At 36.6% G+C, this 12,344-nt stretch overlaps 1 protein-coding gene across 1 annotated transcript in view; it reads right to left on the bottom strand.

Moving 5' to 3' along the window:
• CSRNP3 (cysteine and serine rich nuclear protein 3) overlaps nt 1–11,857 on the bottom strand; it is a 204,116-nt gene extending 192,259 nt beyond the window's left edge. The window contains exon 1 of the mRNA XM_070357824.1: nt 11,805–11,857. The gene's annotated coding sequence lies outside the window, so the exon portion shown is untranslated. The remainder of the gene's footprint in view (nt 1–11,804) is intronic.
• Between the last annotated feature and the right edge of the window lie 487 nt (nt 11,858–12,344).

Genomic DNA, 12,344 nt, shown 5'->3' with positions numbered 1-12,344 from the left:
GAAATTTGGCTGTTAAAGAACACTGCATTTTGAATTAATTGGTGAGCTCATGTTAGAGTAAGGAAAGTAAGGGAGCCAGTCAGTCTGACATTTGGGTAAAGAGCAGATCAAGCTATAGGAGGCAGGTGCCCAAGGTCCTGGTCTGGGCATAGGAGGCAATGAGTTTAAAGACAAGTGGTGGGGGCTAAATTGTGTAGAGACTGTCAAAACTTTGGATGTTACTCTACATGAGCTAGAGGGCTTAAGTAGTGGAGTGATAAGATCTCACTTATACTTTAAAAGGACCACTCATTCACCTATTGTTTCATTTTTTTTTAAAAGAGGGCTTATGATAAAGGAGTGGGCTTTCCTGGTAGCTCAGTTGGTAAAGAATATGCCTGCAATGCAGGAGACCCCAGTTCAGTTCCTGGGCGGGGAAGATCCGCTGGAGAAGGGATAGGCTACCCACTCCAGTATTCTTAGGGGCTTCCTTGGTGGCTCAGCTGGTAAAAAATCTGCCTGAGATGTGGGAGACCTGGGTTCAATCCCTGGGTTGGGAAGATCCCCTGGTGAAGGGAAAGGCACCCACTCCAGTATTCTGGCCTAGAAAACTCATAGACTGTATATCCATGGGGTCACAAAGAGTCGGGCATGACTGAGCGACTTTCACTTTCACTTCACTTATGATAAAGGAAAGGTAGATTTGATGGGGAAATGGAAAAGTCTAGAATTAAGGAGGACTTAGCAGCTCAGATGAATAGTTCAAATCAGAACCTGATAAGTCAGAGGGCTTGAGATTTCTTCTGGGGGAAAAGAATTTAGAAAGAGGTTAGAAGGGTGAGGAAGGTCAAAGTGCTTCCCAAAGCAATGTGGTTACTTAATTTTACCTACAATCACCTCTGGTATCTAAATCTAACAAATATTTGAGGATAATGGGAGCCACCTTACCTGTTAGGTTTCAAATAGGACCAATTCTGATATATCTGAGCACTTTGTGATACTGCTTTGGCAAATAAAATTAACAATGAAAATGTAAGCTTTCTTTCATTATTCTAAAGGAATACTTTTAATTTGGTAGAGAAGAGGCATTATATGGAAGGTGACCATTATCAAAGATTTACCTATTGATGGGAAAATGGAGGCAAAGAGTTAATAACTATTTTATCCACCACCTTCCCCAAAGTTACTCATTCAAGATTTTTTTCAACGTAAAATCCATAATTACTACTTGTTACTGCAAGGGTTATAGGACTCTGGCTTGGAGCTGACCCTTTTTGAAGGCCATTGGTTGGAGAATCTCTCTTATCTGTAAGCAAATTATGGAGATTTTAAAAGAACTGCAGAAAACCTCCTAAAAATGGAGAGCTGTTGACAGATTTTTTAAAATGTTGATGTACTCTGTTTATTAGTTATAGGAAACTATTTGGAAGTTTTTCTTTAATTGGTATGAAATCAATGTAAATAATTTGTGTGAATTTGCTCACATTTTTACTTTTAGTTCTAGTGACCTTGAAGAAAGTTGAATAGTCATTAAGGAGAAAATGAACCATGTAATTACATAGCTCAGTAAATACAAAGAAAGGGTGGGAAAAAATGTCTCAAAGCAAAAGAAATACTTGGAGAGAGAGAAGAAAAGAGATTCATCCTACTTTGTGCTTGCCAATTTGATTCTGCTATAGTGTGCTCCAGTTGTAGTACCAAAATTGCAATGTTACAATTATTTCCATGGCAACAGACACTGAGCTCATGCAGGAGAAGTTAAATTGTGAGAGAAATTAAGATGCTACCCCCATTCAGATGTCTGCAGTAATAGGTGGGAAGGAAGAACAGAATTATTATAAATATCCTTGATTGAATTTGTCCCAGCCACATAGCCCGGGGAGAGCAATTCTAAACAATATTAAGTCACCCTATAACTCAGAATGCTCTTTTGAAGGTACATGGCTGGAAGAAACTGTTAGCAGAGAGGAGTATGAATGACTTAATTTATATTTTCTAGCACCTAAACAATTACAATATTTGTTAGAAGTCAAAGGTTTTAGAATTCTAATTCAGGGTCCCCTAACAAGGTCATATGTGTCCTAGGTCCAAAAAAAAAAAATGGAGTTAAATTAGGTTTTCTTTACCTAACTTAGAGGAATGCAGTATTGTTACTGATCCTACATCCAACAATTCCTTTTACAGAGGTATATATTTCCTTAATACTTTTCCTAATATGAAAACAGTTAAAATTTTGTTTGTCAGTCAAACATGAGTCATATTTTAATTAAAATATTCAAAACAATAGCTGAATGCTTTTATACAAAACTAGACACTCGGAGAAGGCAATGGCACCCCACTCCAGTACTCTTGCCTGGAAAATCCCATGGATGGAGGAGCCTGGTGGGCTGCAGTCCATGGGGTCGCTAAGAGTTGGACACAACTGAAGTGACTTAGTAGCAGCAGCAGCAGCAGACACTCAAATACACTGTCTAGGTGTGTCATAGCTTTTCTTCCAAGGAGCAAGTGTCTTTTAATTTCATTGCTGCACAGTCCACAGTGATTTTGGATTCCAAGAAAATAAAATTTGTCACTGTTTCCACTTTTTCCTAGATAGTGTATTAAAAAGCAGAGACATCACTTTTCTGACAAAGGTCCATATAGTCAAAGCTATGGCTTTTCCAGGAATCATGTATGGATGTGAAAGTTGGACCATAAAGAAGACTGAGTGCTAGAGAATTGATGCTTTTGAATTGTGGTGCTGGAGAAGACTCTTCAGAGTCCCTTGGACAGTAAGGAGGTCAAACCAGTCAATTTTAAAGGAAATCAGTCCTGAATATTCATTGAAAGGACTGATGCTGTAGCTGAAGCTCTAATACTTTGACCACCTGATGTGAAGAGCCGATTCATTGGAAAAAGACCATGATGCTGGGAAAGATTGAAGGCAGAAGGAGAAGAGGGTGGCAGAGGACGAGATGTTAGATAGCATCCCTGATGCAATGGACATGAGTTTGAGCAAACTCCAGCAGATGGTGAAGGACAGGGAAGCCTGATGTACTACAGTTCATTGGATCACAGAGTTGGACAAGACTCAGCGCCTGAACAGCAACAATGCTGGATTCTAAGGTGGTGGACAAGATTCCCCACCCTCTAGTGGGCATTCTTTATATAACCCCAGGGTTGTGAATAGGGTGAAATATTACTCTTTCCACATCATATGGCAAAGGAAATTTGCATATGTAACGGAAGTCCCAAATCAGTGACCTAGTAGATTATCTAGGTGGGCCTGACTTAATCACATAAAATTGAGATTCTCTCTGGTTGACTTTGAAGATGGAAGGGGTCATGTAACAAGAACTATGTGCAGCCTCTAGATGCTAAGAGTGGCTCTAGCCACAGCAAAGGAGGAAGCAGGGACCCTATAAGCACAAGGAACTGAATTCTGCCAATGAGCTTTGAAGTAGATTTTCCCCCAGAGTGATCAGATAAGAATTCAACTGAGCTGACCCTGCGTTCAGCCTTATGAGACATTAGGCTAAGAATTTAGCCACACTCTGTCAGGCTTCTGATCTACAGCACTATATGCTAAAAGCAGGCATTGTTTTAAATTGTTAAGTTTGTGGTAATTCATTCTAAGGCAATAGAAAAGTAAGACAACATATATTAACTTTTTTAACTTTGTTGTATACATATGAGGTAAGCGTTATTATTGGTAAGCATTGTTATTAATATCATTTTCAGATTAAAAACTAAAGTACAAAGAGGTTAGATAATGAACCAAGGTCATAACTAGTCATACAGGCAGCATTCCAACCCAGGTGTTTTGGTTCTTGAAATCATATTTTAATCATTATACTCTTCTTTGATTCTTAATGGTATCTTACTGCTTAAATCGTTTTTGCAATTTCACTAGCTCATACAGTACTAATTTAGCCAGCTGATATCCAATGAGTTAATTGCAGCTAATATGGAAAAATAGGAAGAAAAAAGGAATTTTTTAATCCTCTAATGAGGAATAGTATTTAGGAAGCCATTAAAAACCCTGGGGATTACTTTGCCCTTTCCATTCTGTTTGTTAACAGAAAAGGATGACTAGCAATAACAACTGAAATTGCATACCATTCGTGATTATGCCTTAAATTCTGTGGTGAAAAATGTACTATGTGGATCTATCAATCTTTACAATATCATCCAGGTAGATTACTGAATTTCACAGAAAGGGAAACTGAGGCTTAGATAGCTTAAGTAACTTGCCCACATTTACACAGGCAGTAAGATAGCATGTCTGGGAACTGAATTATTATCTATATAATGGCAAAGTTTACTATGCATTCCATCAATCATTATGCTATACTATCTAAAGAACTAAAGGTTAGCCACGGTTATCACTACAATACCCAATTTGCACTAGATGATGCACTTCTAGAAGCAGATGTGCTGACTGGCTGACTGAATCCTCCATTCAGGGGATATGTACGTATGCCACTTAGCAACAAATGCAAAAATGCAATGTACACCACAGTACAGTCCCCACACACATGAGTATATTTGAAGATATATTAGCTATTATCAGTCTTCTTTCTCTACAGTCTCCCCAGACAATACATCGTGTATTTTTTTTTTTTTTAACTGGAAGTTCTATTCTACCTTGCTATGGTAGACTGGGACTTTGAATTGTCCTGTATTATTGCTTACCTTTGCCTTGGGACATACTGCTGCTGCTGCTGCTAAGTCACCTCAGTCGTGTCCGACTCTGTGCGACCCCATAGACAGCAGCCCACCAGGCTCCCCCATCCCTGGGATTCTCCAGGCAAGAACACTGGAGTGGGTTGCCATTTCCTTCTCCAATGCATGAAAGTGAAAAGTGAAAGTGAAGTCTCTCAGTCGTGTCCGACTCTTCGTGACTCCATGGACTGTAGCCCACCAGGCTCCTCTGTCCATGGGATTTTCCAGGCAAGAGTACTGAAGTGGGGTGCCATTGCCTTCTCCGTGAGACACACTAAACCCCAGTAAAATGGGTATGTGAACTCTCAGCACACACCCTTGGTTTCTCTGTAGCCGATTCAGCATTGTCACCTGCCAAACATGATGACTTAAAAGTGTTCACCAGAATACAAGAAAAATGGCAGAAAGTGGATCTGAAGCAGAAGAAAAATATTGCTGAATGATTTAACCTTTAATCAGTGTTGCTGAATAACTTCAAATCAAGAAAGTGAGTATTAAACAAGAGTATATATATTATAGATTGATAAAATACATATTAATGTATTTTCTTACACAAACACTAAGATTCGTGTTAATATAAAATTATAATTAATTACATTAATATATAATTAGTCCATTGATTTAATATATGATGGGGGGTGTGTGTGTGTGTATTCTACTCTTCAGAAACAGAAGAGTGGTATAGAGGAACAGCACAGTGCAGAGAGGCAGGGTGAGTGAGGACTGTGCACAGATGTGATTCCCTGCTAACATCAGAGAGAGCTCAAATGGAGTTTGCACAATAAAAAGTCTGTGATACAAACTTTTTTGTGGCTTAATGACATTTATGTAACACAAACACTGTCACACTGAAGGGTGTTGACAAAGAAAGGGATGATCTTGGCATGTAATGAGTGTCTGTCATTGAAAAGGTACAAGGAAAAGGGTAAGATGACTCTCTGACAAGATCATTCACATATTTACTCTGAAAGCAAAACAATTTTGGTACAGTTTTGATACATCAAGCATATCAGGTATTATGATAGATGTTGATGACATAAGACAAAGGAAACCTCCTGCCACAGAATTATAACTGAGATAGTTGTTAAAGGTTATAGAGAAGTCAGAGAAGTGACTGGAAGGACCACGCTAAAAAGCCATGGCAGGGAGTTCAAGACAGGCCTGAGGTGGTCTTGAGACTGCTCTTGGTGGCCCTGCCCGTAGTGTGTGATGACCTCTGAATACAGAAGCTTATAATGGAGTCCCTAAACTCAGATTTCCATTTGACCCTCAGTTCTTGAGAACCTCAGTGGGCAGGTTGGGACAGTCCACTCAGGGCCCTGTACTGATCCAGACATCACAGTGGCCAAACAATCTAAGGTGTAAGTTTTATGAGCTATTAGAAAGGAATTTTAAGACAGCAAAGCAAGAATTTTTTTAAACGACTTTTGAGAATCTTTCTCAATCTTTCTGCCTTAATATGCTGACAACATCAAAACCAGTTTTACCTGGGTAATGACTGATGAAAAATATTGATTTTCCATGGCTAGCCTAAGCTGACATAGAAAAGGAAATGAAAATCTTTGTAAATACAGTCAGGAGTCCTGTTTAAGAAGTTGCTTGTTTCATTTACTAAATATATTGTGATAGATCCACAAGATGACAGCAGCTAACTGAATCAACACTTACTAGAAAACAAAACTAGAATGCAGTTTTGACCCTGAGAGCAAACTCACAGAAAGTCGAGGAGATTATGACAATAAGTCAAAGTGACCAGGATGACAGGAAACCCAAAGCAAGTCTAAATGGGGAGTTCCGTGCAACTCTTAAATTCCTGTGTTTTTGCACATTAGGGAGCATCTGGTACACCATGTTTCTTCGCCCTCTTCCAAAGTCTTCCCAACTCTTCTTTTCATTCATCCAGTATTTAATGCATTATAACCTATACTTAATACAAACATAGTGTTTGGCTGTTCTTGTTTTGCGTAGTTCTCAGTTTCCCACTACAATATCATTGTGAGAATCCTTCTCTGTGCCTTACTTTCTTCACAGGCAAAGTAAGCAGTCCAGGAAGGAATTATCTCTAAGGCCATCTCCACACTTCTAGAATGATGGAACACTAAAATATTTAAAGGGAATAATGAAAATTAAATGAGTGCTTGCCAAAGGACTTATATAGTCATTATTGTTTAAAGATACAAAATTTTACATAAGAACTAATATTGTTACAAATGTGCATGTGAGTCAGGAGAAATGTATCTATGGGAATGTGTTGTGTGCACTAACTTTTGTTGTATTGGAAGATGATGTGTTAAGCCCTTGATCTAACTAAAGTACACAGACTCTCTGGCAATAAATCACATGTCTACTATCTATCTTTTTGGCCATGAGACTAAAATGAATGAATGGTAAAATTGAACTCCCACTAAGTAATTTTCTTGGTGAAGTGTCATCCTTAGAATTAGCATTGCCATTTATCAAGGTCATCATAATCTTCCATTAAATGCTTGAAAAGTTATATTGAATCTCTATTCTCAGAGTATGTACATTCAGCGATTTTCAGGTCAAACTATTTAGTCTATTTGTCATCCACTGAGATCTAAACAGTTGACTAAGAAATAGAATAAGTTGCCCAACTGATACACTGAGATATGTAAAACATCCAAATGTGATCAGTACCTTGATAAGCAAATCCATTCCTTTGCGCTTTGATTCACAAAATGGTAACTAAAGAATAATAATGCTGCTTTGAATCAACGCCCTTTCTATACTGATATAAACCTTATACTATACTATCAGGTAGTAGATATATACCAAGTCAAAAAGTAATTCTGATCAAGAATATTTTTGAGTTAGGCCTGTGCTGTGCTGTGCTTAGTCACTCAATCATGTTCGACTCCTTGCGAGCCCAATGACCAGTAGTCTGCCAGGCTCCTCTGTCCATGGAGATTTTCCCAAGAAAAGTGAGTGGGTTGCCATTCCCTCCTCCAGGGGATCTTCCCAACCCAGGGATCAAACCCAGTGGGTGGATTCTTTACTGTTTGAGCCACCAGGGAAATCTGAGAATACTGGAGTGGGTAGCCTATCCCTTCTACAGGGGATCTTCCTGACCCAGAAATTGAACTGGGGTCTCCTGCATTGCAGAGTTGTGCTACCAGGGAAGCCCGAATCATGGCCTACCAGAGTACAAACACTAATGTGGTTTTTCATTTGCTTGAATTACCTGAAGCACCTAGCACAGTTTGAACAGTGAAACCTGACCTGAGCTCCCTTATCTTAGTGGAATTCCATTTCTCCTAAATCCCACCTTTCCGTTTTCAGCAGTGTAGGGTTATTTGCCAAGGCAGCATATTCTCATTATAGATATAAAGTTGCCTACCTATATTATAGGGGTAACTATTAATATTTCATATTCCTGAATACATTTCGTGAGACTTAAGAGACCTATGTAAACTCACCTATGAATCTGGCAAGCTACTTTAAGCAAATAGAAAGCATAAAGCAGTAAAGAATCACTATTAACAAACTGTACTTAGAAATTATCTGTAGCTAAAGTCCATGCAATGCATTCTTTTCGGGAACTTGAAACATACTTGATAATTTTGAATGTGCCTGAAATGAGTTATTTGCACAGGTTGCATAATTCATTTACTAGTCTATCTGATTTGTTAGCATGCTCTTTAATGTCATCTGTGTTTATGATGAAAGTGCTGCCATTGAAGTGCTTTGTGTGTGTTAATTGATAAAAACTAAGTACTTCCCATTATCCTAACTCTTTTTGAAAAATAACATAGTGACATACCAAATTAATTTAACTTTAAATAATGTATTGCCTACATATTAAATATATTAAAACATGGTTTAAGCTTGTAGTACTTTATTTGCTCCATTGCTAACAATTAATCTAATAGACTAAGGTTAATATTATTAAAATAAGATATTATATGTCAAAAGCATTTAAACAAGTGGTGAAAGGGAAGATAGAATTAGGACTCTCATCTGATTTATAATAAAATGCATCCTCCTGCAATGTAGAAGACACAGGAGGCACAGCTTTGATCCCTGGGTCAGGAAGATCCCCTGGAGAAGGAAATGGCTACCTGCTCCAGTATTATTGCCTGGGAAATCCCATGGACAGAGAAGCCTGGCGGGCTACAGTCCATAGGGTCCCAAAGAGTCAGACATGACTGAGCCCACATGCTTCTAATGAGCCAGGAAATATATAGCAGCTTTATGCCGAATTTTCCCTTTCACCAAATAGCTGAGATAAAAAAATCATAATGATAATGTTTTAATTTAAAAAATTGCCTAGGGTAAAATACGATGATTGTTGTGATTTTTATTTCTTTTTTTTTTTTTTTAATTTTTATTTTTTAAATTTATTTATTTTAATTAGAGGCTAATTTACAATATTGTATTGGTTTTGCCATACATCAATATGAATCCACCATGGGTGTACATGTGATTTTTATTTCTTATAAAGAAAAGCCACATAAAATTTTCATGTCCAAAAAATAGCAAAAGGTTTCAAATAAAACAAAAAGTATGTATATTTATAATAATTCCTATTAAACTTCAAATATATTACCTTAATACTACTGAAAAACAGTTATTAGGTTGTTGAAATATGTGATTTTTTATATATGTTAGATATATTACAAAGGTAAGGAAATGACTACATTAATCAAAGATGGTCTGGACATTAAGTTAAAAGACATTTTTAATCTCATATGTCAAAATATGTATTTAATCCTTTTCACGATCCATAGACTGAACATATATCTCAAGCTTTTCTCGTTTTATGATTGAAATGACTGATACATTAAAAAATGCTTCTTAATTTATTGTCTTGCTCAGTATCCTACTAACTGCTACAAATATAAAGAGAAAAAAGAAAGAAAGTATTCTGCCCAGGAGACAAAGTTGGATATAGTGGTCTCTATTAAAAACCTACATTTGAATCTTTATGTTTGCACTAAAGGAAAAGCAAATGATCTTCCTTTGGCATCACTCACTCAGCAGCCTTACATGGGTTTCATGTGTCTTGTTCCATTCTTCACTTAGACAGGAACCCCTAACTGTTTTCTTTCACACTTTTTTTTCTCTCTTGCCTCCACTCCAGTGTGTGCATGCACACACGCACACATACACACACACACATTCTTTTTCACGTAGTCTCTGCAGGAAAAGCTACCATAGTTATCTCATGCAGACGGCTGCCCATGGAGGATAGAAAAGTCTGACTGAGAAAGGGTTTAACTACTTTTCATCCAAAATATGAGAGCCATTAAGCAAATTATAAAAAGCAGCAACAATATACTCTGGTTTTATTCAGAACCTTTCCCTTAGCGATTATTAAAAGGATGATATTTTTAGCCAAAGAAAGCAAAATGCATCTGCAGCAGCTGGTTTCCAAGGAAACAGAATAATTTAAAACCATGTGGAACTCTGCTCTCTAATTTTCATCAATTCCCCTTCATTCTTAGAGGTAGATTTACTTGGAATTTATAATTTTCAAAAAAATGTAGCTGCCGTAACTTATTTTCTTTAACACATTTCAGGAGATGAATATCTGATGCTACATATCACCTTAAATTCCAATCTAAGGGGTGTATTAATTTCTACCATCATTTTGTTTTGAAAAACAAGATCAGAAGAATCCATAATTAGAAACATGGCAATATTTTAACATCATTAAATTTTTGAAATCCAAAAATAGCTCAAAATAAATTATGCAAGAGTATTTGCTTGGGTCAATATGACATTTAAGTGTGTAAACATACTATTAACTATGCTTGGCACATTTAGATAATTAAAGATAGTTCTCCATTCATTTAGATAATCATTTCATTCAGTAGTTTTTCTTCCCCTCTTTTTTCAATTTTGCAAAAATTGCTATGTTTTTGTATGTTCTTCAAAGGTAAAATCCATTTCTCAACAAAAACAGAAAGCAAACACAACACCAAAAAAAAAAAATCCAAAAACATTGTATACATCCATTCCTATTAGTTTGTGAATCATTCAAAAGAAGCATTTTAAAAATATATGAACAAGTCATCATTGACTTTTATTAATATAATCAACAAGTATTAATTGGTGGTCAGTGTGTTCAAATCAGTAATAACCTTAAAAGGAACTCCATTTTAATGAGGTTTCCCAACCTAAATTGACCTATATTTACAAATTAAAATCATTATAAAATTAAATGTACTTGGAGTAGATTATTTTTCATATGTCTCTGTTATAAGTATGTCATTTAAGTCTATACATTTATCCTAAGGATACATAAAAGACAACATTAAGAGAGAGAAGGAACTGGTAAAGTAAAATCTCAATTTTTGAACCGTTAAAAATATTGCCCTAGGGGTATTACCAACCATATAAATGCTGTGATGGAATTCTTATATAGATACATTTGATTAATAAAACTACCAATGAAACTTTTCTAATAAGATGCTATTTTTTTATAGCAATGTTTAATTCTTCAAAAACAGGTTTCTGGACTTTGAAAATGAAAACAGCTCCATGCATGTTGATAAAGATAATTACTTAATTATCATGTGAGCTTACAATTCACTAAATAAAATGATATAACTACTCAATAACATGTTCTTTATCAAGAGGAGTGAGCTAAATAAAATGCATAGAAATCATTCATGCTAAATTATTGTTCAAAGAGTCTACAACCTGAAAAAATTATTTTCCTAAGCCATTTCTTGTGTTGTAAATATTAAACACCACATGAAATTTTATACTGTATATTTAGAGAAAGCTCCATTTTCTCAGGACCTGTGGAATTTACCGAGCTTTCCTCAGTCTTCCTTAGATTCACAATAACATACACTTGAATAAAAACGAACAATAAAAGACACTCGATGACTCATTTTATCTATTAATTTTGCTCCAGTAACACTTGCTAGAAAGTTATCCAGGATAAAACATGCCTCTGGTGTTTTTATCAGCTAAGGATTTTATAGGGAGAAAGAGCAGCTCATCGCAAGCTTCCTCAAGTAATACGAGGGACACACTTTCAAGGAAATGTCTTATGGAATAATCTCTAGATCATAAAATTGTCTCAGTAAGAATTGAGAAGCATTCTCTTTTGAAGAAAAAGAACGTTTTCCCTTCTCTTTTGCTCTTACCTGTAAATATGGTTTCTGTACTTCGGCTCCGTCAGAACAGACTGAAGAGTTCACGCCTCCCTCTTCTATCCATCAGGCAGCAGCCAACCAATAACAAAAGCCAGATCCTGGCATTCTCCGGCTCATGCTCCCTGTCTGCTTTCATCCCTGTTCCCTCCCACCCCCACTCTTTTAGAGGACAAATCCTTGCAGCTGGGAGAGAGGCAGGGAGTGGGAAAAAAGGAATATGGAGAGGAAAGGAATAAAGAGATGAAAGATATTTCAAAGAACAGTTGCAAACTATGGAAAATATCTGCAGGTGAACTCGACTGAAGTAAAAATGTCTTGCTTTAGGTTTAGGAAAATAGGGCTGGTTAATCAATGCCTTACCCATCTGAAATCAAAGTGAAACACTCATGGTGGAGCTTAGGGACATTGCCTATTTTTCAGTTCCCAGTGGAAAAAAAAAATGATCTTCTCATTGTACGTTTTGATATGTAGATAGAAGAGGTTGAGGCTGAACATCAAGATAACATTATGCACATTTAGTTTGCAAAGAGA

The sequence above is a fragment of the Bos mutus genome, chromosome 2 (genome assembly GCF_027580195.1).
Source record: "Bos mutus isolate GX-2022 chromosome 2, NWIPB_WYAK_1.1, whole genome shotgun sequence".
NCBI lineage: Eukaryota > Metazoa > Chordata > Mammalia > Artiodactyla > Bovidae > Bos > Bos mutus.
The sequence above is the reverse complement of the archived record's forward strand: the minus strand, read 5'-3'. Positions and strand labels throughout refer to the sequence as shown.